We start from the raw sequence: 25,249 nt of genomic DNA on the forward strand, positions 1-25,249 counted from the left end.
TGGGATACATGAGAGACAGTTTGTGACATGGGTAGGCAAACTAAGGCCGGGGGGCCGGATGCGGCCCAATCACCTTCTAAATCCGGCCTGTGGACTGTCTGGGAATCAGTGTGTTTTTACATGAGTAGCATGTGTCCTTTTATTAGTAGAATGTGTGCTTTTATCTAAAATGCATCTCTGGGTTATTTGTGAGGCCTGCTTGGTGTTTTTACATGAGCAGAATGTGTGCTTTTATTTAAAATGCATTTCTGGGTTATTTGTGGGGCATAGGGATTTATTCATATTTTTTTTTCAAAATATAGTCCGGCCCCCCACAAGGTCTGAGGGACAGTGGACTGGCCCCCTACTGAAAAAGTTTGCTGACCCCTGGTTTATGAGATTTCTTTTCTAGTCCTCATGGTCCACACTTAAATTTCAAAGCCTGTCTCAGTGACATTTGTGCTGGCTTGGCCATCTCCACAGAATGGAAGATGGTAGATTCCCTAAGGATGTGCTCTACGGAGGGTTGGCTCTGGGCACTAGGTCTGTTGGCAGACCAACTCTGTGTTCCAAAGATGTCTGTAAACATGACATGAATGTTGGCAACATTAACCCTGCCGTGGGAGAATCCCTTGCAGATGACGGCAATGCCTGGAGACAGTTACCCTATTTTTCTGTGTATAACACACCCCCCCCATGTATAAGACGCCTCCTATTTTTCGGGACGCAAAATTAAGAAAATGGGGGGAGATTGCCCAGAGTTGTTGAGTTCTTTTGGGGGGAGGGGTGGCCCAGAGTTGTTGAGTTTTCCTTGGGGGGGGGGTTTGCCAAAAAATCGTTCAACCAGATAAATTGCGTGAAAAGGACAATAGAGACTTTAAAAATGAATGAGAGTCCCTTACAACCTATTTACAAAAACAACATAAAGAAATTGACTCATTGGTAGGTTTTGAATAAACACCCACAATTTTATTTAATTAAAACATAGAGGAAGATAATGTAATAAGATTTAAAGTACAGTGGATGCTCAGGTTGTGAATGTGATGCACGTTCACAACCTGCAGCTTGGTCTGCGCACACGCGGGTTGCATTTTGGCGCTTCTGCGCATGCACAAAGCACGGTTTAGCACTTCTGCACATGCACGGCCGCCAAAACCCGGAGGTAAATCATAGAATCATAGAATCATAGAATCATAGAGTTGGAAGAGACCACAAGGGCCATCGAGTCCAACCCCCTGCCAAGCAGGAAACACCATCAGAGCACTCCTGACATATGGTTGTCAAGCCTCTGCTTAAAGACCTCCAAAGAAGGAGACTCCACCACACTCCTTGGCAGCAAATTCCACTGTCGATCAGCTCTTACTGTCAGGAAGTTCTTCCTAATGTTTAGGTGGAATCTTCTTTCTTGTAGTTTGGAACTATTGCTCCGTGTCCGCTTCTCTGGAGCAGCAGAAAACAACCTTTCTCCCTCCTCTATGTGACATCCTTTTATATATTTGAACATGGCTATCATATCACCCCTTAACCTCCTCTTCTCCAGGCTAAACATGCCCAGCTCCCTTAGCCGTTCCTCATAAGGCATCGTTTCCAGGCCTTTGACCATTTTGGTTGCCCTCTCTGGACACGTTCCAGTTTGTCAGTGTCCTTCTTGAACTGTGGTGCCCAGAACTGGACACAGTACTCCAGGTGAGGTCTGACCAGAGCAGAATACAGTGGCACTATATCCGGTACTTCCGGGTTTTGGCGATCCGCAACCTGAAAATAGGCAACCTGAGGCGTCTTTAACCCGAGGTATGACTGTATATGAACATGGGGATGGGATGAAAAATCTAAAATTGGAAAATTGCTATTTGTAATTTGTTATAAAAGAGGAATTTCAATAAAATATTTGTAAAAAAATAATTAAAAAATCACTCACCCGACTCGCTGACACAGCCACTCGCACGTGTAACTAAAACCAACTTTCATCTGTCCCCTCGCCACAGCAACAGCCAATCAACCCCACGCCTTGCTGCAGCCACCAATAACACACCCAATAGCCGCTTACGATCTCCAGCTTGCGGCAGCAATCAACCCCACGTACCCACTATGCGTGTATAAGAAGACCCCCAATTTTTTTACATTATTACTTAAGAAAACATACCTCGTCTTATACACGGAAAAGTACGGTAAGTTGTGTATTTATAGCAGTAATCGGAGGAGGAATGACCATTGGGAGGAGTGCAGAGAGAAAAAATGCCATGGTGCATCTGCATCAACCCAACCGGATGCTTTCATCTGCCCCAGCTGCAACAAAACATGTCCCTCCTGTATCAGTCTCAATAGCCACAACAGGCACCTTTGACTTCACCCCCTAAGGTTCACTCCTCCATTGTCTCCTGAGACGGGTGGATGCCAATTAATTTCAAACTCTGTTGATTTGCTTCATTGGAAGAACTTATGAAATGCCAGACTACGGACAGTCCCATTTGATCAGGGATTGTGGATCTCAGCGTGCCAGGGAGGGTAACCGAAGCGAATATTTTTTCAACAAATGGGGGGGGGGGGGAGAAGACATGTTTTAAGGCTGCTGAAAACGTTCATAAGATGTAGAGTTTCAGCTTACCCTTAGCATAACACATGACAATCTTTAAGCGGATTGCATATTAATTACTAGATGGAAATGATTTGTGCAGAAGAAATTTGCAAAAAAAAAAGTTGTTGATTTTATCCGCTTTCTTGCAGCCAAAGATAATCCTGAAACTGTTGTCTTTGGGGGATAGAAATCAGATGAATCTATACTGTAACCTAACCTGAGTGCTTGAAATTGCACAGGGATAAAGTCTAAGTAAATAAGAATACGTCCCCCGTCCCCGGTTAATAGGCCGAGAGTGGATTATGAGTTGCCACCATGCATTAATGCTGTCATTAGTCAGGATCTTTTCCATATATATATAAATAAAGTTGGTTCCTATGAGTGATAATGAGAGAAGTCACTTTGCAATAATACATCCAGTAATTAGTGAGGGGAATGCTTTGGGGGCTAAATTTTGCCCTTGAACGCACACATATGGCTTCAGTTGGCATTAATAGGAGCCATACGAATGTCCAAGGACAGTAATTAACCTGCAGTGGGAAAGTTAGGATAAAGGGAAGCAATGAAATAGCAAACCAGGTGGGTTTTAGTCTCTGCCTAGCACACACAGTGAGAAATTTTACTTTCTTGGGCTCCTCGATCACTGTAGATGGTGACAGCAGCCATGAAATTAAAAGACACCTGCTTCTTGGGAGAAAAGCAATGACAAACCTAGACAGCATCTTAAAAAGCAGAGACATCACCTTGCCAACAAAGAGCTATGGTTTTCCCAGTAGTGATGTATGGAAGTGAGAGCTGGACCATAAAGAAGGCTGATCGCTGAAGAATTGATGCTTTTGAATTATGGTGCTGGAGGAGACTCTTGAGAGTCCCATGGACTGCAAGAAGATCAAACCGATCCATTCTGAAGGAAATCAGCCCTGAGTGCTCACTGGGAGGACAGATCCTGAAGCTGAGGCTCCAATACTTTGGCCACCTTATGAGAAGAGAAGACTCCCTGGAAAAGACCCTGATGTTGGGAAAGATGGAGGGCACAAGGAGAAGGGGACGATAGAGGACGAGATGGTTGGACAATGTTCTCGAAGCTACAAACATGAGTCTGACCAAACTGCGAGAGGCAGTGGAAGACAGGAGTGCCTGGTGTGCTCTGGTCCATGGGGTCATGAAGAGTCGGACACGACTAAATGACTAAACAACAACAGCACACACAAAGATGTATCTTTTTCAAAGTCTTGCAGCAAAGGGAACTTACGGAGCCCAGGGTGATGGGAGGAGGCTTAAGGCCATATTTCCTGCAAGATAATGACACTTTCAGACTCAAGGCACTTCAGGTAAATGGAATGGAACAGCGTGCACAAGAACGCAAGCATATCCTCCAGGTGTCCCGGTTTTCCAGGGACAGTCTTGGAATTCAGAAAGCCATCACAGCTTCTGATTTGATCCAGCAATGTCCCTATTTCCCCCAACAGTGCTGCTGCCACCAAGCTCTGGGAGGAGGCTGCGCTGACATTTGTCCAGGGCAGTGGCAAGGAAACATCCCATTGCCTCTCCGTGGCCGCTGCTGCCAGGCCCCCAACCTTGGGCAGCTCATGGCAGCCGCTGGAGAATAGGTGAGGAGGAGGAGAGGCTGCCACTGCCAAGAACCAGATGTGCATGGACATGGCTTGGTGGGGCAGCACTGTTGGGATGTGTCCAGGGAAACGGGGGGCAATTGGCAGGCTCCCAGCTGGCTCCATCCCACCGGCCAGCAGCCGGCTGAACTCCAGTCCTTGGAACAGCATCAAAACTGTGACCCGAGCTTCAGAACCCTTTCAGAAGCTGAGCACGCAAGCTAGCAGTGATAACAAACTCTTCGCTGTGAAAGGGGAGACAGAGGCATGCGTAAAGCATATTTAGAAGCAGTTTATTCAGCATAGATCAGGTGTCTGTACAGGCTGCCACGCAAGTGGCATCCCATATGGACTGCACATGTGCAGTAGCCAATAATCTTTATTGTCATTGTCCCACAGTAAAGGTAAAGGGCCTCCTGACCATTAGGTCCAGTCGTGACCGACTCTGGGGTTGCGGCGCTCATCTTGTTTTATTGGCCGAGGGGGCCGGCGTACAGCTTCTGGGTCATGTGGCCAGCATGACTAAGCCGCTTCTGGCAAACCAGAGCAGCGCATGGAAACGCTGTTTACCTTCCCGCTGGAGCGGTACCTATTTATCTACTTGCACTACTATGCTTTTGAACTGCTAGGTTGGGAGGAGCAGGGACCGAGCAATGGGAGCTCACCCCGTCGTGGGGATTCGAACCACCGACGTTCTGATCAGCAAGCCCTAGGCTCTGTGGTTTAACCCACAGCGCCACCCATGTCCACAGTGCCACCCATGTCCCATACAGCACACCAAAATGGAAAAACTCTACATCAGACATTCAAAACCAACAAACCTGCTATCCCAGCCATCCCAGCCTGGTTAGCCCCTAAAAACTCTGATACCCCATAACTGAATACAATATACTCCTATAGAGACTACCTTACACTGCGTTTAAAACCAAAATCGCATTTGGATAGAAACTGTTTCTCAGGCGGCTAGTCCTAGTCTTAATAACTCTGTACAGACGTCTGTATGGATGGTGCACGAGAGCGACAGCCCATACGGACGCCACACGAGTGGTGCCCATACTGACTGTGCGTGCCCTCGGCCGCTCTACAGCTGGGGGGAGGCAGGGGCCATCTTGTCACCCCCCAAGTGGCACCCGGGACAAGCCACCCCCTCTGCCCCTCACTTCCTATGTCCCTGCGTACGCACAAAGATTAGACCCTTTGTCTAATCTTGCCCCTTTCTAAAATTTATTTATTCGTGGGTGTTTTTATTTTTTTGTACTCTACTAAAGAATAAAATAAAATAAAATTGGGATTAAGGGGTTTTCTCAGAACACTGGAGGGAATATATGCTATGTCCCATTGCTGTAGTAATGGCACTCTCCTTTATTCTGATAGGAAATACTCAAGGTGTGGGGGGGACACCGAAAAAGGGAGGTCAAGGAGGGTCAGGGGGGGGGATGAGCAATGTCCCTATTTTCATCTGAGGAACATTGGAGGATATTCACAAGAAGAGACTCTGGAGGTGGAACATGCACAGTAGCTAACAAGACTGTGGGTAGCATGCGGACGGGCAAATCTGTCAATTTCATTTTCTCCAAATTCCTCATTTCCCCCCCTTAATTTCACTTTGCCCTGCTCTTGTATCAGCCTGTGATTTTTAAAAGAACGGTTCCTTTGAAAATTCACCAGCATTTTAGCGCAGGAGTCGCCTGATACGTATATTTTTGTATGCCGTTTTGTCTGAATATATTGCATGCTTTCATACTTTTTCATGAATATATGCATTTCATGAAATGTGCATTTTTATACACTTTGGTCGGAGGACAGTGCTGCAAAATTTGGAGATGTGTGTGCTTTGAAGGAGTTTCAGTCAGTCTATGTATTTGGAGGGAATTGTGAAGTATAAAGGTAAAGGTAAAGGTACCCCTGCCCGTACGGGCCAGTCTTGACAGACTCTGGGGTTGTGCGCCCATCTCACTTAAGAGGCCAGGGGCCAGCGCTGTCCGGAGACACTTCCGGGTCACGTGGCCAGCGTGACATCGCTGCTCTGGCCAGAGCCAGAGCCGCACACGGAAACGCCGTTTACCTTCCCGCTGGTAAGCGGTCCCTATTTATCTACTTGCACCCGGAGGTGCTTTCGAACTGCTAGGTTGGCAGGCACTGGGACCGAGCAGCGGGAGCGCACCCCGCCGCAGGGATTCGAACCGCCGACCTTTCGATCGGCAAGTCCTAGGCGCTGAGGCTTTAACCCACAGCACCACCTGCGTCCTCCACAGCGCCACCTGCGTCCTCCACAGCGCCACCTGCGTCCTATATTGTGAAGTATGCTCATGTTTAAATGCTGATTGGATCACACTAACAGCACCTGCGATATCTTCTGCAATATGAATTGGGTGCCCAGGAACATATAGGAGCCTCATTTAAGAAACTGCCAGCAAGTGAATGCTATTTTCTATGCTCTTCAAAAAGTCCTTTGCTCTCAAATAATCCAATTGAACATGTACAGGCAGCATTTTAGAAAACCAGGGCACTTATTCAGGGTATCTAAATATGGATTTCAGGATCTAATTTAAAAAAAGGCCCTTTGTTTAAAATAAAAGCGAGGCGCACAGAACGGGTGCAATTGATGAAGACGTACGAGCTTAGGGGACACGAAAGAACGAAGAAGAGGATTTTAGGATATCTCTGAAACACATTCCCAAACAATCACTTTCTTGTAGCTAAGCCCCAAGATTTATGCAATTTGGTTGGCTGGGCTTGTGTGGTTCCTTTGAGATTTAGGTCATTTTCCATTCCTTGACGCATTCTGCAAGCTGTGGTCGCAAACCAAATACGGGGCGCCCCCTCGGCTTTCAGCGTGCCCCAAATAAAACATAGAATAATAGAATTAAAGAATCATAGAACTGGAAGCTCCACCCAAGAGTTGTATAGTCCAACCCTGGGGGGCGTCAAACAGAGAATTCAGAAGAACCACATTTGCCCCCAGCCCTGAGGTTCCATACCACTGCTGCATCAGAAGGGCCACCCAGACCAGATGCAGTGGTTAAGAGTGGTGGACTTGTAATCTGGTGAACCGGGTTCGCTTCCCCGCTCCTCCACATGCAGCTGCTGGATGACCTTGGGCTAGTCAGCCTCACTCTCAGTCTCTCAGCCTCACTCACCTCACACTTCTCTGAAGTCTCTCAGCCCCACTCACCTCACAGAGTGTTTGTTGTGGGGGAGGAAGGGAAAGGAGAATGTTAGCTGCTTTGAGACTCCTTCAGGTAGTGATAAAGTGGGATATCAAATCCAAATAACCACAAGGAGGCAGAACAGTGGCCCACCAAATAGGATCATTTTAATAGATGGTCCTGGTTGCGGGCAGGCCCTCAACCTGGTCCCCCCCCCCTGACCTGGCGTGGGTGGAGCTATCACCCTTATGCTGGGGTGGCACCACAATCACCCAGGGCTATTGCCCAATCATTTTGAAGGGTGATTGTGGGAGAAAGTATAAAAGTGGCCGTGCGATGTGTGCCAAGCACCTGCTTTGCACTGCTGAACACCTGCCCACCCTCCCTTTAATTTAAGTGTCCTTTGGCCTTGCTTTGGACTTCGGTTGGTTATCTCCCACTTGGACTACTGCAATGCACTCTACGTGGGGATACTTTTGAAGGTGACCCGGAAACTGCAATTAATCCAGAATGCGGCAGCTAGACTGGTGACTGGGAGTGGCCGCCGGGACCACATAACACCGGTCCTGAGAGATCTGCATTGGCTCCAGGTAAGTTTCTGAGCACAATTCAAAGTGTTGGTGCTGACCTTTAAAGCCCTAAACGGCCTCGGTCCTGTATACCTGAAGGAGCGTCTCCCCCCACCCCCATCATTCTACCCGGACACTGAGATCCAGCGCCGAGGGCCTTTTGGCAGTTCTCTCCCTGCGAGAAGGGAAGTTATAGGGAACCAGGCAGAGGGCCTTCTCGGTAGTGGCGCCCACCCTGTGGAACACCCTCCCATCAGATGTCAAGGAAATAAACAACTATCTGACCTTTAGAAGACATCTGAAGGCAGCCCTGTTTGGGAAAGTTTTTAATGTTTGATGTTTTATCATGTTTTTAATGCTCCGTTGAAAGCAGCCCAGAGTGGCTGGAGAAACCCAGCCAGATGGGCGGGGTATAAATAAATTATTATTATTATTATTATTATTATTATTATTATTATTATTATTATTATACGTTCCATCCCCTCAAAAGCAGAAGTCTCAGCAGCCTATGTGGCTTTTCATTAGAATAATGATATGTTGGCTGCCTATGTTCTACACACCTACACTACTTGCAATTTCTTCAGTGGCAGATTACATTTTTCTCCCCTTCCCTTTTACACATTGCCTTGATGTGGTTGCTGCACACATCGCTTGGTGCCCCAGGGACACATTATCAACGACAGGTGTGATTTCACAGTCTTTGTGCAATGGACTTCTGGAGCAACAAAGACATGCCTGGATTTTCCTGCAAGCTCTCTCTCTCCTGCGCTTCTGCTGGGGGGGACGTCCTCATTTCCTGTATTTGCACAATACTTTATTTCATGGGTCCTCAAAGCTTTGAGCACTACAGTAATAATGCAAGTGTTTATTAGATCTGTTGCGCAAACATTAGGCATGTTACCACAATAGTCATAAGCACCAGCTACTCTTAAGCAGTAGCTCCTTAACTGTGACTCTCTGTGTGAAGTATTCTCAAAGATGTTTCCTCCCACCGTTCCTCTGTGTTCAAGCAGTCCATGACAACGGGAACATTTGACTCAGCTCACATTTTAATGCAGATCTACTTGATTCTTAGTTCCTAAAGCAATATGTAAACCAAAAGGCATCTACCCTTGGAAATTCAACACTACCCTGAATGGTGTGATGCAGTTCTTCAGCCAAAATTTGTGTCACATTGGCCAGGGGTGCTGGAAGTTGTAGTCCAATAACATCTAGAGGGTAGCTGCATTGGCAACCCCTGTCCTATGCCCACTGAACACTCATCTAGTTATGCAATAATATGCCTCTGTTCTGGGGAAAGGAGCCTGCATACAAACATATGAAGCTGCATTGTACTGAGTCAGACCAATAGTCCATCTAGTTCAATGTTGTCTACACTGACTAACAGCAGCTCTTCAGAAGTTCAGGCATGAGCCTCCTCTCTTGGCGATCACTTGTGGCTGAGTAAGATTGTCCTCCATGAATATAGTCTTAGTGGTCCGTAAATGATGGTGGAGGCCAGTTTTGGATTCACACATCCTTCCACAGTGGTTTCCATGTGGGAGTTGATCACAATGAGGATTTGCCAAACGTGCCTTCCTCTTAGCTCATTTCTCCCTTTCATCCTGAATTCATGCTTCTTCAAAATCCATGACACCTTTAGGAAATGCTATTCTCCAATTGGAGCGCTCGCAGGCCAGTGTTTCCCAATTGTCATTGTTTATACTATATTTTTGAAGATTTGCCTTGAGAGCATCTTTAAGCCTCTTTTGTTCCTCATCAGTATTTTGCTTTCCATTCTTAAGTCGGGAACAGAGTAGTTGCTTTCGATAATCAGGCATCCAAACAACATGGCCAGTCCAACGAAGTTGATGTTGAAGAATCATTGCTTCGACACTGGTGATCTTTGCTTCATCCAGTACACTGACATTTGTTTGTCTTCCCAAGTAATATTTACCGGTAATTTCCCCCCAAAGACACCATTGATGGAATCTTTCAAGAAGCTGGGGATGGCATTTGTAGGTGGTCCATGATCAGGCATTTGCCTCGACCAGCCCTATCTGGGGATTGATTCTGGGACTTCCTGCCTGCAAGGTCGATAGATGCTCTACCACTGAGCTATATCCCTTTCTTGAAAGATTTCTCAGGACTCAAGTGCTGGATCATCTCTTGCAATCTTTGCCATTTTCAGTCCAGCAGTCCAGCTCCTCTATGTTTGGGATGATTTGCTACGATATATTAAACTGTGTTCTCACATTGAGGACCCCCACCCCAAACACAGAAGCTGAGTGCCGAAGGAACAGAAATCCATCCGTCAAGCCAAAATTTGGCTCTCCGTCATCGGTGTCTTTGTGTCAGCTGAAGGAATTCTTCTCTGTTTGCCCACCCCTAGGTGACCCAAATGTTCCCTGCGTTGGCCTCTTTTTGGTGTATGAAAGATTAACTTATTTTCCTAGCTTCTGTGTTAAGACGACAAGTTAATTTTTCACTCCTTTGGTTGAGTTATTGTGCCACTGGCTTCTATGAGATATAGCCGAGGCCTTAGAAAGTGGCTCATAATTCACCAGAGGTGAAGCTCCGAGTGAGCAATGAGTAGGACGGCGATCACTCGCTTCCCCTTTTTAAGTTTCTGAAGGGTATTTTTCCTTCCCCCACATGGAGACAAGTAGGAGATGTAAATCAACCCTCTACAAAACTCCGAAGCAGCCAAGATCAGGTGTCTCCCAGAAGATAGCTCCCACGTCGTGTGGTTGCCAAATTGACATCCAAAGGGAACTTCGAGGCAAATTTAGAGGCTCATCCCAAACATTTGTGGGAATGTGTAGGGCAGTGTTTCCCAACCTTGGGCCTCCAGCTGTTTTTGAACTACAATTCCCATCATCCCTGACCACTGGTCTTGCTAGCTAGGGATGATGGGAGTTGTAGTCCAAAAACAGCTGGAGGCCCAAGGTTGGGAAACACTGGTGTAGGGTACTATTACCATGGTGTCACCAATGGCGACGGCACCTTATGCTGTAGAAGGGGACAGGCACATCTAATTCAACATTAATTGAGGGAGAAGGACCTAAGAACATCAGAAGAGACCTACTGGATTGGGTCAAAGGTCCATCTAGTCCACCAACCTGCTCGCACAGTGGCCAGCCAGATGTTTCTTCTGGAAAGCCCACAAACAGGGCCTGACTACATCATCATCACCATCATCATCATTTTTAATTTGTGTTCCATCTTTCCATCTTACAATACTCAAGGCGGTTTACAAGCTGAAGAAACAGAAAATGTATATACAACGCAATACACAAATGTGATAATAAAACGGAACTTTAAGATAAGCAACCTACATCAGTACAGTCATACCTCGGGTTGAATACGCTTTGAGTTAAGCAACCCGGAAGTAAAGGAGTGAGTTACTTCTGGGTTTTGCCACTTGCGCATGCACAGATGCTCAAAATGATGTCATGCGCATGCGCAGAAGTGGCGAAAAGCGATGTGCGCGTGCACAGATGTGCCGTCGGTAGTTACGTTTGCTTCTAGATGCGAATGGGGCTCCGGAACAGATCCCGTTCGTATCTAGAGGTACCATTGTGCTTGCATCAGTACTCTCCCCACCTGTGATTCTCAACAACTAGTATTCAGAGACACACTGCCTCCAACGGTGAAGGCAGAGAACGCAGCTATTGTGACTAGTAGTCCGCGAGTGTCTATAATCCTCTTTAAAGCCATCTAAGTTGGTGGCCATCACTACCTAGTCCAAGGAGCAAAGTCCTAGAGTTGGAAGGGACTGAACTAGAGGCATAGACATAAAATCATAGAGTTGGAAGGGACCCTGAGGATCATATAGCCCAAACTCCCCTGAAATGCAGGAATATTCAGCTTTCCCTTACGGGGATCAAACCTGCAACCTTGGCATTATCAGCGCCAAGCTCTGAGCAACGAGCTGTCCATGCTCTCATGTCATCCAGTTCAACTCCCTGCTGAATTCAGGATCTACAGTGCAAGATGCAAACATGGCTTCCTCCATCTTCTACCCCCATGCATGCCTTGTGCCCCATCAAATTGGCTTGGGGAGGGTCAGGAGAACCCCAAAACAATGCACAGGACAGGAGAGGGGAAATAGTTCTGTTGGGCAAGCAGAAAAATCCTGATAGCATCTCATAGGAATTCTCCTGCTGAGTGATATTCAACAAAGTTTGACACAGACTAGAGGCTTTGAAATGAAGGAACATGGCTACGTTTTGTCCATCCATTCCAGTGAGCTTACTCTGAGTATGGTCACCTGATTTTATGAAATAAATGAATCAATTGATAAATTATATAGAGCTCCCTATATAATATATAGAGTCACTATATATTATTTGATTTGCATTTAATACAGTGGTACCTTGGTTAATCCGTTCTGGAAGTCTGTTCTTAAACCAAAGTGTTCTTAAACCAAGGCATGCTTTCCCTTGGCAGCGGGGAACTCAATTTACAAATGGAACACACTCAACAGGAAGCGAATCATGTTCTGATTCCAAGGCAAAATTCACAAACCAAAAGACCTACTTCTGGGTTTGTAGCATTTTTAATCCAAGTTGTTCATAAACTAAGCTGTACTTAAACCAAGGTACCACTGTATAAGGATTAAGATATGAAATGCAATATTTTGTGCATTGTTGTTGTTGTTGTTGTTAAATTTATATACTGCCCTATACCTGCAGGTCTCAGACTTTCAGAGTGGGCAAGAGTATCCCAGAGAAATTCTTAACAACAATAAAATCAAAATGGCAATGCATTGTCAAATCGTGTATCTCAGAGCAGAAACGATGAAAGCATCTGAGAAAAGTCAGCAGAAGAACCGCAATTAAAACTTACCTAGCTGACATGCTGAAAAGCCCAGACAGATAGTAAAAAGAAAGAAAGAAAAAAGTTTCGCTTGGTGCAAGAAAGAAAATGGACTTGGTGCCAAGGTGGCGCTGTGGGTTAAAGCCTCAGCGCCTAGGGCTTGCCGATCGAAAGGTCGGCGGTTCGAATCCCTGCGGCGGGGTGCGCTCCCGCTGCTCGGTCCCAGCGCCTGCCAACCTAGCAGTTCGAAAGCACCTCCGGGTGCAAGTAGATAAATAGGGACCGCTTACCAGCGGGAAGGTAAACGGCGTTTCCGTGTGCGGCTCTGGCTCTGGCTCTGGCTCTGGCTCTGGCCAGAGCAGCGATGTCACGCTGGCCACGTGACCCGGAAGTGTCTCCGGACAGCGCTGGCCCCTGGCCTCTTAAGTGAGATGGGCGCACAACCCCAGAGTCTGTCAAGACTGGCCCGTACGGGCAGGGGTACCTTTACCTTTACCTTTAAGTCTCTCCGGAAAAGCAGCAAGTATATTACGAGGCAGGCAAGTTTCCATTCCAGGATAATAGAAACATCACTGACATCTCATGCATGCATTCAGCATCAGAAGACCTGGTCTCACCTACGGCTGTTTTGTGAGGTGCACACCTTCTTTGGAAGAAGGCTTGGGAGTAAACCCTACACAAATCCAGAGTGGAGTCCCTAAGGTGGTTGGACGGTGCCTTGTGCGCCTCATTCCAGCAATTCCTGCAGCCAAGCTGGTGCCAAATGTATTGCTCTGCTTTCCTTTGGGCCACATCAGCGAGACCTGTGACTTCACCCCCAGAGGCGCACTCCATTGTTTCTCAAGACAGATAGATGCCAATAAGGAATTGGTCCATCTAGGTCAGTATTGGCAACACCGGCTGGTAGCAACTCTCCAGGGTTTCAGACAAGGACCATTCGCAGCCCTGACTGGAGATGCCGAAAATTGAAACTGGGAGATTCTGCATGCAAATGAGATTCTCTGCCATTGAGCTACGGCCCTTTCCTATAGGTAAAGGTAAAGGAACTCCTGACCATTAGGTCCAGTCATGGCTGACTCTGGCTTTATTGGCCAAGGGAGCGGGCATACAGCTTCTGGGTCATGTGGCCAGCAGGACTAAGCCGCTTCTGGCGAAACAAAGCAGTGCACGGAAACGCCGTTTACCTTCCTGCTGGAGTGGTACCTATTTATCTACTTGCACTGGTGTGCTTTCGAACTGCTAGGTTGGCAGGAGCAGGGACTGAGCAACAGGAGCTCACCCCATTGCGGGGATTCGAACCGCCGACCTTCTGATCAGCAAGTCCTAGGCTCTGTGGTTTAACCCACAGCACCACCCGCGTTTCCTACAGAGGCAGGCCTATATGCTCGAGCGAGTCAGAAGCGCTTATATACTTGAAATCCATGATGTGAATATCAGGAGGGGGAGGAGGGAGGGAGGGGGAGCTAGGGAAAACCCTCGTAATTGATCAAATGGAAACAAAGGCTTAAATTGGCAGCAAACTCCAGAAATCTGAAAACCGCACATCTGCTGCCGTTGCATTCTAAATACACAGTTGTGCCCCACATGCTGCGAACGCCAGTAGCAGCTGGCCCCCTGTTGTGAATAAGGAATGAAACAATTTATTACAAAGGGACCTCTCTAAATCAATCTAGAAACCAGTAGCAGAGGACTGGAAGCAGATGTGACACGAGGAATGCCAGCCCACCCGAAGTGGCACTGCCTATTCATCCCGCTTTAAACGCCGGGCGGAGTCTTCCCTCCATGGGGTGTGGAGAAAGAACGACGATGGGATACATTACATGAGAAAGGCAGGAATTGACGCATACACAAACACCCACGAAGTTGGCATTTTCTGACGTAGTCCATTGCCATACATCATCATCATCATAATTTATTATTTATACCCCGCTCATCTGGCTGGGTTTCCCCAGCCACTCTGGGCAGCTTCCAACAAAATATTAAAATACAATCGTCTGTTAAACATTAAAAGCTTCCCTAAACAGGGCTGCCTTCACATGACTTCTAAAAGTCTGGTAGTTATTTTTCTCTTTGACATCTGGTGGGAGGGAGTTCCACAGGGCGGGTGCCACTACCGAGAAGGCCCTCTGCCTGGTTCCCTGTAACTTGGCTTCTTGCAGCGAGGGAACCGCCAGAAGGCCCTCGGAGCTGGACTTCAGTGTCCGGGCAGAACGATGGGGGTGGAGACACTCCTTCAGGTATACTGGGCCAAGGCCATTTAGGGCTTTAAAGGTCAGCACCAATTCTTTGAATTGTGCTCGGAAATGTACTGGGAGCCAGTGTAGGACTTTCAAGACCAGTGTTATATGGTCTTGACGGCTGCTGAGACACTGGGTCCGTGTTTCTAGGGCGGCCACCTATCCTACACAATGGAGGATAGTCCTCTGTTTGGAAGGCTGCTGCCTGGTCCAAGTATGGATTAAAAGGTGAGGAATCGTCAGAAGGTTTTGCCTGTCAGCAGTTGACACCTGGGCGCACAGGTCAGCTGATCAAAGTCTTTCCCATTGCAGCACACGTATTTAAGTTACCAACATTATTTCTACACCCGCATCTCCCACGCAGGGCCGGTTTGATGAGGCCCTAAGCTACTGAAGGTAATGGGCCCTTCATATGTCCAGCTGTCCTTTGTCAACAACAAACTGTCACTGTTTTTTGTGTTGAATATATGCTATATGGTAATTTATGAACCTAGTAGGTATCTCAAGCCATTTGCCCATGTTGCATTGCAACCAGTCAGTGCAGAATGTAGGCACCCTATATATAGAAATGAGCAAACCAGTGATATTTTAGGGAGCAGGCGGGGCCTATGACTTACATCATAGGAAGTAACACAACACAAAACACTATTGCTGTACAGTGGTACCTTAGGTTACAGACACTTCAGGTTACAGATGCTTCAGGTTACAGACTCTGCTGACCCAGAAATAGTACCTCGGGTTAAGAACTTTGCTTCAGGATGAGAACAGAAATTGAACGGCGGCAGTGCAGCGGCAGTGGGAGGCCCCATTAGCTAAAGTAGTGCTTCAGGTTAAGAACAGTTTCAGGTTAAGAACGGACCTCCAGAACGAACTAAGTTCTTAACCCGAGGTACCACTGTATGTAGGTTTTATTTCATTTTATTTTTTTTATCTTATATTTTGGAAATGTACATCCATTTTTTTCCTTTAATTTTTTGGGGGGGGGCCCAAGAGAGTGGGGCCCTAAGCTACAGCTTATTTAGCTTATATGTAAATCTGGCACTGTTCCCACGTTTTGGCTAAAAGCGAACCTCAGAGCACCTTCCAGATCACCATTTAAGACAGTTTCACAGTCCCTCGCCTTACAATCATAAGAGGACCTGGTGCAAAAAGTAAATGGATGAGGAGTGAAGAGAAAGTGAGCAAACTCAAGGGAATGTTTTCCTGGAAAAGAAAATGACCAACTGGCTGGAATGGTGAACAGATGCCCTCTATACCAGGGCTGACTGGTGGGGTGGGGAGGTGTCACCTGGCCAAACCCACCACACTGTTGTTCCTGCTGTGTATCTAGAGCAACAGTTCTCAACTTGTGGGTCCCCAGATGTTGTTGGACTACAACTCCGATCATCCCTGAGCTCTGGCCTTGCTAGCTAGGGGTGATGGGAGTTGTAGTTTAACAACATCTGGGGACCCACAGGTTGAGAAAGGCTGATCTAGAAAGTGTGGGGAGAAGACAATGGTGAGACTTGGGTTGTGCAAGTAGCTCTGTGGGAGTAGCAGCTTGGCTCTCTCAATGTGCCCAAGCAGCCATCATGTTGTTGCTGCCCTGGCCTACCTCTGCATCATCCAGGCACACAGAGATGTTGGTGTGGAGAGGGGAGGTCAGAAGCACTGCCCTGCCCCACCACACCACTGTTAGGATCGTCCTACTCTCGTGTAGGACCCTGGCAGAGACACAAGCCTGACTGGCAAGTTCTCTCCCTCCTCGTCTGCCGTTCGGGAGCTTCAAAAGCTTTCTTCAGCCCGAACATCACAGCGACTGATACCAAGAAGCATCAGCACACTTAGGATCCTGCAGAGTATTTGCAGTTTGCATAACAGAACCAATAGCACAGCATTTTGGCTAATCTACTTTTATTTACATATAATACACTCGGAGTATTCTGACATAGCTCCATCTTCTTTCTCATCAGACAGCAAAGAGAGAAAGAAGCAAAGGACAATAGTCCCACTTCACGGAACATAGTAATACCAAAACATCCTGTCTCTGTCACTTCCCACTCTGTGGAATGAAAACATACACCGTCATGTGATAGACGACAATCTCATGACTGCAAACATGGAGCAAGAATCCTAACAGCCACCACCACCTCCTCCTCCTCTATGCTGCAACCTTTTGTCAGCATCTCCATGCCCTGCTTGGGAGCTACCAAAGGCTTTGCGTTGGCTTATGTTGGATGCAATGAATGTGGGACTAGAGGGATATTTGATGTGATCCAGTAAGGCAACTGTTAAACTGAGCAGAAGAACATCCTGCCGTTTGGGGAAGGGCGAGAGCTCAGCGGTAGAGTGTCAGGGACTGGCTGCATGAGGAGTGGTGGTGGAAGCCGCCTGACCAAGAGCCCCCCTGGGGAAAGCATAGAGGGAGAAGGTTTGGATCCGGGCTCCTGGTGGTGGGAAACCAGCTACACCCGAGAGGTGGGGGAAAGCTGGGAAGTACTGGAAGAGAAAATAGGCAGATGCCCCAGCCCACAGGAATCAGACTTGACAGAGACACCCTGGCAGCTTCTCTACTGACAGCTGCAAGACCGCCCCCCCAACTCCCAGAACAAGGCATCTATTGCATGTCACAAAGCAAAGTGCCAGGCAGAAACAGAGAGGGTCCCTTGGGGCTCGCCGTAGACAGAGAGAGGGGCCTGACTCAGAGGGTTAGAGAGTGAAGTGGGGGGGGGGAGTTAAAAGTCAGTCTGGGCAACAGTTTCATCTAGAAAGAAGAAGAAGAGGAGGAGGAGGAGGAGTTTGGACTTGATATCCCGCTTTATCACTACCCGAAGGAGTCTCAAAGTGGCTAACATTCTCCTTTCCTTTTTTTATAATATTTTATTAAATTTTACAAAAAAGAAAATTACTATAAAACCACAAACATCAAAACACCAACAAACACCAACATGCAAGCAACAAAAACAAGCAATCAAAACACAGCCAAAAAACAGGAAAAAGAAAAATATTACAAACCTAAAAAAACTTAAGAAAAATTTAACATAAAAAAGAAAAAAGAACTCTTTTCAAATTCATATCCTTCATAACCTTATTTTCCTGACTTCCACCCGCCTTCCTTTCTTGTATTCCACTTTAAAATTAATTTAGCAAGTTCATTCTTATTAGTTTTATCCTTTAAGAATTCCTTCACATATTGTATTGTAACATTCTCCTTTCCCTTCCTCCCCCACAACAAACACTCTGTGAGGTGAGTGGGGCTGAGAGACTTCAGAGAAGTGCGACTGGCCCAAGATCACCCAGCAGCTGCATGTGGAGGAGCGGAGAAGCGAACCCGGTTCACCAGATTACGAGTCTGTCACTACACCACACTGGATCTCAAAGGAACAACCCTTCCTTAATCAATCACCACCACCACCACCACCCCCCCCCCACCACCATCATCATCAAACTAACTGCAAGTTAGCCGGCTTGTTACTGACTTTCTCTGTTCAGTGAATGACCTGTTCTCCCTTTTGGCTCCCTGACACAGAGCATCTATATTGTACACAGAGGCTCCTGTGTTCAATCCCCGGCTCCTCCAAGTAGGGCTGGGCGACCTGCCCTCTCTGAAGCTCTGGAGAACCCCTGCCTGTCCATGTAGATCATACTGAGCTAGATGGACCAGTGGGTCTGACTCAGGATAATGTCCCGACATTTTTAAGAGAAGAGTCCTTCTGAGTCCGACCAAAGGACCATCTAGCCCAGCATCCTGTTCTCACATCCCAACCCGATGCCCACGAGAAGCTGAAAAGCAAGACCAGAGCCCCAGGGAACTCTGCAATCTTACACTCGCATGCCTATGCATGAGTAAATCTAATTAACTCAAGGGGACTTGCTTCCGAGTAGGATTGTGCTGCTGCATTCTTAAGGAGGACAAGGGTTTTGTCTACATGGCAAAGGAGCACTTTCTTGGCAGATGTCTGCCTGCCTATGGGATCACACAGCATTTGCCATCTTGTGAATAGAGGGCATTGTATGTTTGTTCTGGTAATTATAGGCCTCCGAGTCCGATTGTGATGCTGGCATTAGAGCCCAGCTTCTCAGACTCTGAGATAGTGAGCCTCCCAAAGTCAAGAACTGAAATTGTTTTGAGCGTTCCCAAGTGGAACGGAAACAAAATGAAGACAGATGCGAAGGGTTGGCAGGCGACCATCTTGGATGGGGCCTGGAGGAGGTTGGCAGAACGGAAAAGGTAGAGGCGCGCATTGGCTTCCAACAATCCGACTCCAAATTCTCCTCTGCGAATGTTGACGTTAAATACCCTCCAGATATCCTCTAAGTGCTGGAGTATTTACTGAATATTTGATATCTGAATTTGACACTCACTTATAGAATAGCTGGACTTGAGCAAACCCTCGAAAGGGCTGAATCGGATTGACTCGGAAGCCATCCACAGTCAGTAGCCCCTGGGAAAGTAGCATTTCCATGGCAGAAGCAAGATTTAAATCCAGGACTTCCCGATTTCTGATGCAGTCTCTTGGCTGCTATGCTATGCCGTTGACAGACAAGGATCTTCATCATGTTATCAGCTCTTATAGATCAGACAGGCGGAAACAGGAAGGTGCCTTAAACTTAGCTGCCTCATTGGTTTATGTAGCTCAGTATTGTCTATACTGACTGACAGCTCTCTGCAGGGGTCTAGATGGAGTTCTCTCCCAGCCCTACCTGAGGATCCTGGAGATTGCACCTGGGACCTTCTGCATGTAAGGCAAGTGTTCTACCATTGGGCTGTGGCTTCTTACAGGCAGGTTATCATCCAAGAAGTCCAACGTATTGCTCTGCTAATGCAGCAGTTTGACTTCACCCCGGGAGGCAGACTCCATTGTCTCTCAGGACGGATGCCAACGAAAGCAGCAACAAAATTACCTCCCTGGGGTGCAGGACTGAACAGTGTGTGTGGAGATCCTGGGCTGCCCTGACCACAAGACTCCCCTTTCAGCGGCAAGATGTGTGGCACAAGCTTGGCTGCAGGAGTTGCTTGATGGAGGCGTAAAAACCGGTTGGAGGATGGATGGCGGCTAACAGATTGAGGTTGAATCCTGACAAGACAGAAGTACTGTTTTTGGGGGGAATAGGAGGCGGACTGGTGTGGAGGACTCCCTGGTCCTGAATGGGGTAACAGTGCCCCTGAAGGACCAGGTGCACAGCCTGGGAGTCATGTTGGACTCACAGCTGTCCAGGGAGGTGCAGGTTAATTCTGTGTCCAGGGCGGCTGTCTACCAGCTCCACATGGTATGCAGATGGAGACCCTACCTGCCCGCGAACTGTCTCACCAGAGTGGTGCATGCTCTGGTTATCTCCTGTTTGGACTACTGCAATGCTCCCTATGTGGGGCTACCTTTTTAGGTGACCCAGAAACTGCAATTAATCCAGAATGCGGCAGCTAGACTGGTGACTGGGAGTGGCCACCGGGACCACATAACACCGGTCCTGAGAGATCTGCATTGGCTCCCAGTACGTTTCCGAGCACAATTCAAAGTGTTGGTGTTGACCTTTAAAGCCCTAAACAGCCTCGGTCCTGTATACCTGAAGGAGTGTCTCCACCCCCATCGTTCAGCCATGAGATCCAGTGCTGAGGGCCTTCTGGCGATTCCCTCATTGTGAGAAGTGAGGGAACCAGACAGAGGGCCTTCTCGGTAGTGGCGCCCACCTTGTGGAACGTCATGCCTTCAGATGTGAAGGAAATAAGCAGGTATCTTCTCTTTAAAAAACATCTGAAGGCAGCCCTGTTTAGGGAAGTTTTTAATATTCAATGCTGTATTGTTTTTAACACTCGATTGGGAGCCGCCCAGAGTGGCTGGGGAAACTCAGCCAGATGGGCGGGGTATAAATAATAAATTTTTATTATATCTTATGGACTCCACTCTGGATTTTTGTAGGGTTTACTCCTTGGCCATCTCTTCTCCCACAGATTTCCTGCAAGGCAGTGGAGGTTTAAGATCAGAGTTTTCCTTCTCTTCGATAGGCTCCCTTCTCAGGTTGATGATCCCCACATGCCCCTCACTTCCATCTACAGCACGTTCACAAACCGCCTTCTTGACCGTTAGACCCATGCTTCTTTGACATCACAGGACACATCTGTTGAGACATCCATTTCAACTTCCAATTCCCCAGCTTTGTGGTGCTTGAGACAACGGGAGCTTTAACTCTGATCATAAACCTGCCAGCTTGTGGGTCCCTGGATATATATTGATTCCTGATTCTGTTGCTCCAGAATCACACAGCACCTTGCCACCGTCTGTGGCTCCACGTCGATCTATGTGTGAATGCAAGGTCCCAGGTTCGGTCCCTACCATCTCCAGATAGGACTAGCCACTCAGTGTTGACAGTGCTGAGCTATATGGCCCAATGATCTGACTCAGAACGAGGCAGCTTCCTATAGAAATATGTTCCTAAAACGCATGTGACAATGGCTAATGAGAGAAGGATGCAGTATGCCACATGGTCGTTGCACCACCCTGGGGGTGTGGGGGTGTGGGAGTTGGGAAGAATGTTCCAATAAACACGCCATGTTCCTAGGGGGCACATCAGGAATGGGCTTGCGCTAAAACCTGGCATTGATTTCAAAGCTCAGAATACAGGAGAGCTCTCATACAGCTAGAGTCATAAAATCAGCTCCCCAGTTTCGGGTTACAACAGGGTCAGTTTGCCCACCGTGATTGATATTCTGCAGAGCCCTGCTCAATATTACAGGTTTCTGACAGATTACAAGGTCAGGAGACCAATGATCATAAAGTTTAAAAGACGGAGCCTTGATTTTCAAAGTTTGCAATACAATTTCAGGAAAACAACCTGCCCTGATCATCTTAACACAAAAGCGAAAGACCATCCCTGACTAATATTCTTGCCTGCAATAATAATAATAATAATAAAATGCCATGGACAAAGTATGAAAGACCTTTCCCGCTGCCATTGATAGTTCATTGAGTTTTTCTTTTGCTGCCTAATTCATTCTGCATTGATCTAGTTCAAGAGCTTCAAGCCATTAATGTACATGCACTTAAACCAGTTTTTGCTTAATTCCGTCATTTAGCAAGGGAGGCTAAACTGATTTCAAGAAGGGTTCCAGTGGTTTAAGTGCAGTGATGTTATGGATTTGCACTCATTTATCCAGATCAGATTAACACCTACTTTCTAAAATTAGTGCATATTTTCCCCACGTAGGCAAGTTTATTAGGAAAATTAATGGAGTTCTTTTGTGGCTTAAAGAAAAAAAAAATCAACACGACAAAACCCAAACAGAGCTGAGCTACAGTTTGTGGGAAAGAAAGCTCTGTGAATTATATGACTGTATTCAGCGCAAGACAATATTCTCTTTCCAAATGAGAAATCACCAGGCCTGTGGATAAGTCAAACACATTTTGGAACATTAAGGGGCTCTAATTCAATCGCCACTCCATTCATTTTTAAAGCATTTAGAGTGATTCTCCCCTGATTTGTCATGGCAGCTAGAATCCTCATGGAATAGATGCATTGTCTGGTTTAGATTCAGAGGTGGAGAGTCAACAGGCCATCAGTATTGCCAAGGGACTAACCATCTGTTCTGTTGGATGGTTATTTGGAGTGTTCTCACCACCTGCCTCTTTTTTTACTAAACGGCTTGCTTATATGATAACCAGTTGTTGCGCTTTTCTTTTGAAAGGCACACACATGTTGAAAGGAAGTTTTGCTGTTTTGTAACCTGTGCTACCTATCGCAGCTTTTGGGGGTGCAGAACGGATTTCAAACCTGGAACATCTGCAGAGATGTTCAGCTTCTGCGTATAATCTGAGGGCACTTCCAGACAACTGCTGTTTTCGACAGGCTCCAAACACGTACCGGCAAATCCCTGCTGGCACAACTATAGTTGTGGGTGATTTGTGGAAGTTGGCCAGTAGTTCGCTGCACCTCAGCCAGTGTGACGTATCAGCAGAAGATACAGAGCTCCAGTAGAGATTTCCTGCTCCTAACAGAACAGCTTTTTCCAGAGACCTCTGTTGAGGGGAAAAGTACTCTTCCACAAGGTTCAAAAAGTGTCTCCAGACTCTACAGCTAAACACTACTATCTAGTAAAGATACATAGGTATGGATCCATTAATACTCTCTCTTCTTCTTTGAGGATCACTTGTAGCTGAGTAAGATTGTCTTTCATAAACACAGTTTTAACAATGAGTCCGTAAGTGACTGTGGGGGCCAATTCTGGATCCACATGTCCTTCCACAGTGGGGACATAGGTTTCCAGGTGGGGGTTGATCACGGTGTGGATTTGCCAAGCGTGCCTTCCTCTTAGCGCGTTTCTCCCTTGTGTCCTGAGTTTGAGCGACTTCAAAGCCCATGACACCTTTGCTAATGGCTGTTCTCCAATTGGAGCGTTCGCAGGCCAGTGTTTCCCAGTTGTTGGTGTTTATACTACATTTGAGACAGTCTTTAAACCTCTTTTGTTGACCACCAGCATTACACTTTCCATTTTTAAGTTCAGAATAGAGTAGTTCCTTTGGAATATGATAATCAGGCATCCGCACAACATGTACAGCACTTTCCCCTACTTGTGATTCCCAGCAACTATACTGCCTCTGAAAATGGAAACAGACCATAGTCATCAGGGCTGGTAGCCATCTGCAGCCCTCTCCTCCACGAATTTGTCTAATCCTCTCTTAGGTAAAGGTAAAGGGACCCCTGACCATTAGGTCCGGTCATGACCGACTCTGGGGTTGCGGTGCTCATCTCGCTTTACTGGCCAAGGGAGCCGGCGTACAGCTTTCGGGTCATGTGGCCAGCATGACTAAGCCGCTTCTGGCGAACCAGAGCAGCACATGGAAACGCCGTTTACCTTCCCGCCAGAGCGGTACCTATTTATCTACTTACACTTTGACGTGCTTTCAAACTGCTAGGTTGGCAGGAGCAGGGACCGAGGAACGGGAGCTCACCCCGTCGCAGGGATTCGAACCGCCAACCTTCTGATGGGCAAGCCCTAGGCTCTGTGGTTTAGACCACAGTGCCACCCGTGTCCTCTCTTAAAGCCATCTAAATTGGTGGCCATCACTTCTCCCCGTGGGCGCAAGTTGCACAATTTTAACTATGCACTCAATGAAGGAGTGCTGTCTCTTATCCGTTCTGAATCTCCCAGCATTTAGCTTCATTGCGTGTCCTTGAGTTCTAGGTGATATTAGAGACGGAGATCCCACCTTTCCTTCCAAAGGATCCCAGAGTCCCCTTTGATGAGTATCCGATCCAATCCGTTTGCAACGGAAGTGAGATGATGTGTTCACCCCACACTTTCCAACGTCCTTTCTCATTGTTTTCCTTATCAGGGGGGAGTATGATATTTTTGGGGAAGCGGGTTTTTGTTGTTGCTCAGTATAATGTGAACAATACACTGGGCCTGGTCTCTGTCTTGAGTCAGCACATCCCCTACATCTGGATGTTCAGGAATAAGGGTACCAGGTGCACTCAGTTACCATAGCAACAACAGCAAGGTTTCGCCATTTTGGCGTAATCCATCTATTTAGTCTGCCGTTCTTCTCTGGTCGGGACTTTGTCATCTTTCCAGCTCCGGGCTAGTAAAATCTGTCTTCCAGTCCCTTTTGCAAACAGCCACATAATTTGTTATGCCTCTCTTGGCATAAAGGTGGGCTTAAAATTAAGAGAAAGCAAATGCGCTGTAATCATTTGGGTCTGGTCTCCTCAACACCGCAACAAGGAACTGGATTTCTAAAGACCACTCTTGGGAAGCAATGTTAAGAACTGCTATGACACGTAACATGAAAGGAGGTCCAAATGTACGTAGCTATTATTTCAGGCCTGTTCAGTCTTATTTGCAGACTGTTCACTGAGTAAGGGGGAGTAAGGGGGAAAAGCATAGTATCTTTGGAAATGTCATGTCCATTTTCCTAGGCCCAGATGAAATCCCATTCTTTCCCCCTCTTCCACTCAGGAAGGCCTGGTTGTTGGGTTTTTTTGCTACTGAGATTATGTCACTTTCAGCACTCTGAGACATTTAAAATCTGCTGGATCATATTCCTTCTTAATTCCACCCCAGTGAATTTGCCTGAAACTTGAAGAACATTTGCTGGTTTTAAGTTCGCTCTTCCATCCCTCTCCCGCTGTTCAGCCAGAGCCAGCAAGGAAACATAACAGAGAGAATGGGCTAAAGGCAAGATATAGGGTACATTCACCCCACACATTTAAAGCAGTATGATACCACTTCCAGTCATGGCTTTCCCCAAAGGATTCTGGGAGCTGTGGTTCGCTAAGGGTGAGGAAAGCTCTTAGGAGACCCCAATCCCCCTCACAGAGCTATAATTTTCAGAGTTCCCTGGGAGGAAGGATTGAC

General features: G+C 47.0%; 1 long non-coding RNA gene across 1 annotated transcript in view; it reads left to right on the forward strand.

Annotated features, from left to right (window-relative positions):
* Positions 1-244: 244 nt before the first annotated feature.
* Positions 245-25,249, forward strand: part of LOC307215236 — a 171,883-nt gene continuing 146,878 nt past the window's right edge. Inside the window, exon 1 of the long non-coding RNA XR_013838414.1 lies at positions 245-369. This is a non-coding gene — a long non-coding RNA (uncharacterized lncRNA). The remainder of the gene's footprint in view (positions 370-25,249) is intronic.

The sequence above is a fragment of the Podarcis cretensis genome (genome assembly GCF_951804945.1).
Source record: "Podarcis cretensis genome assembly, chromosome: 4".
Classification (NCBI taxonomy): domain Eukaryota; kingdom Metazoa; phylum Chordata; class Lepidosauria; order Squamata; family Lacertidae; genus Podarcis; species Podarcis cretensis.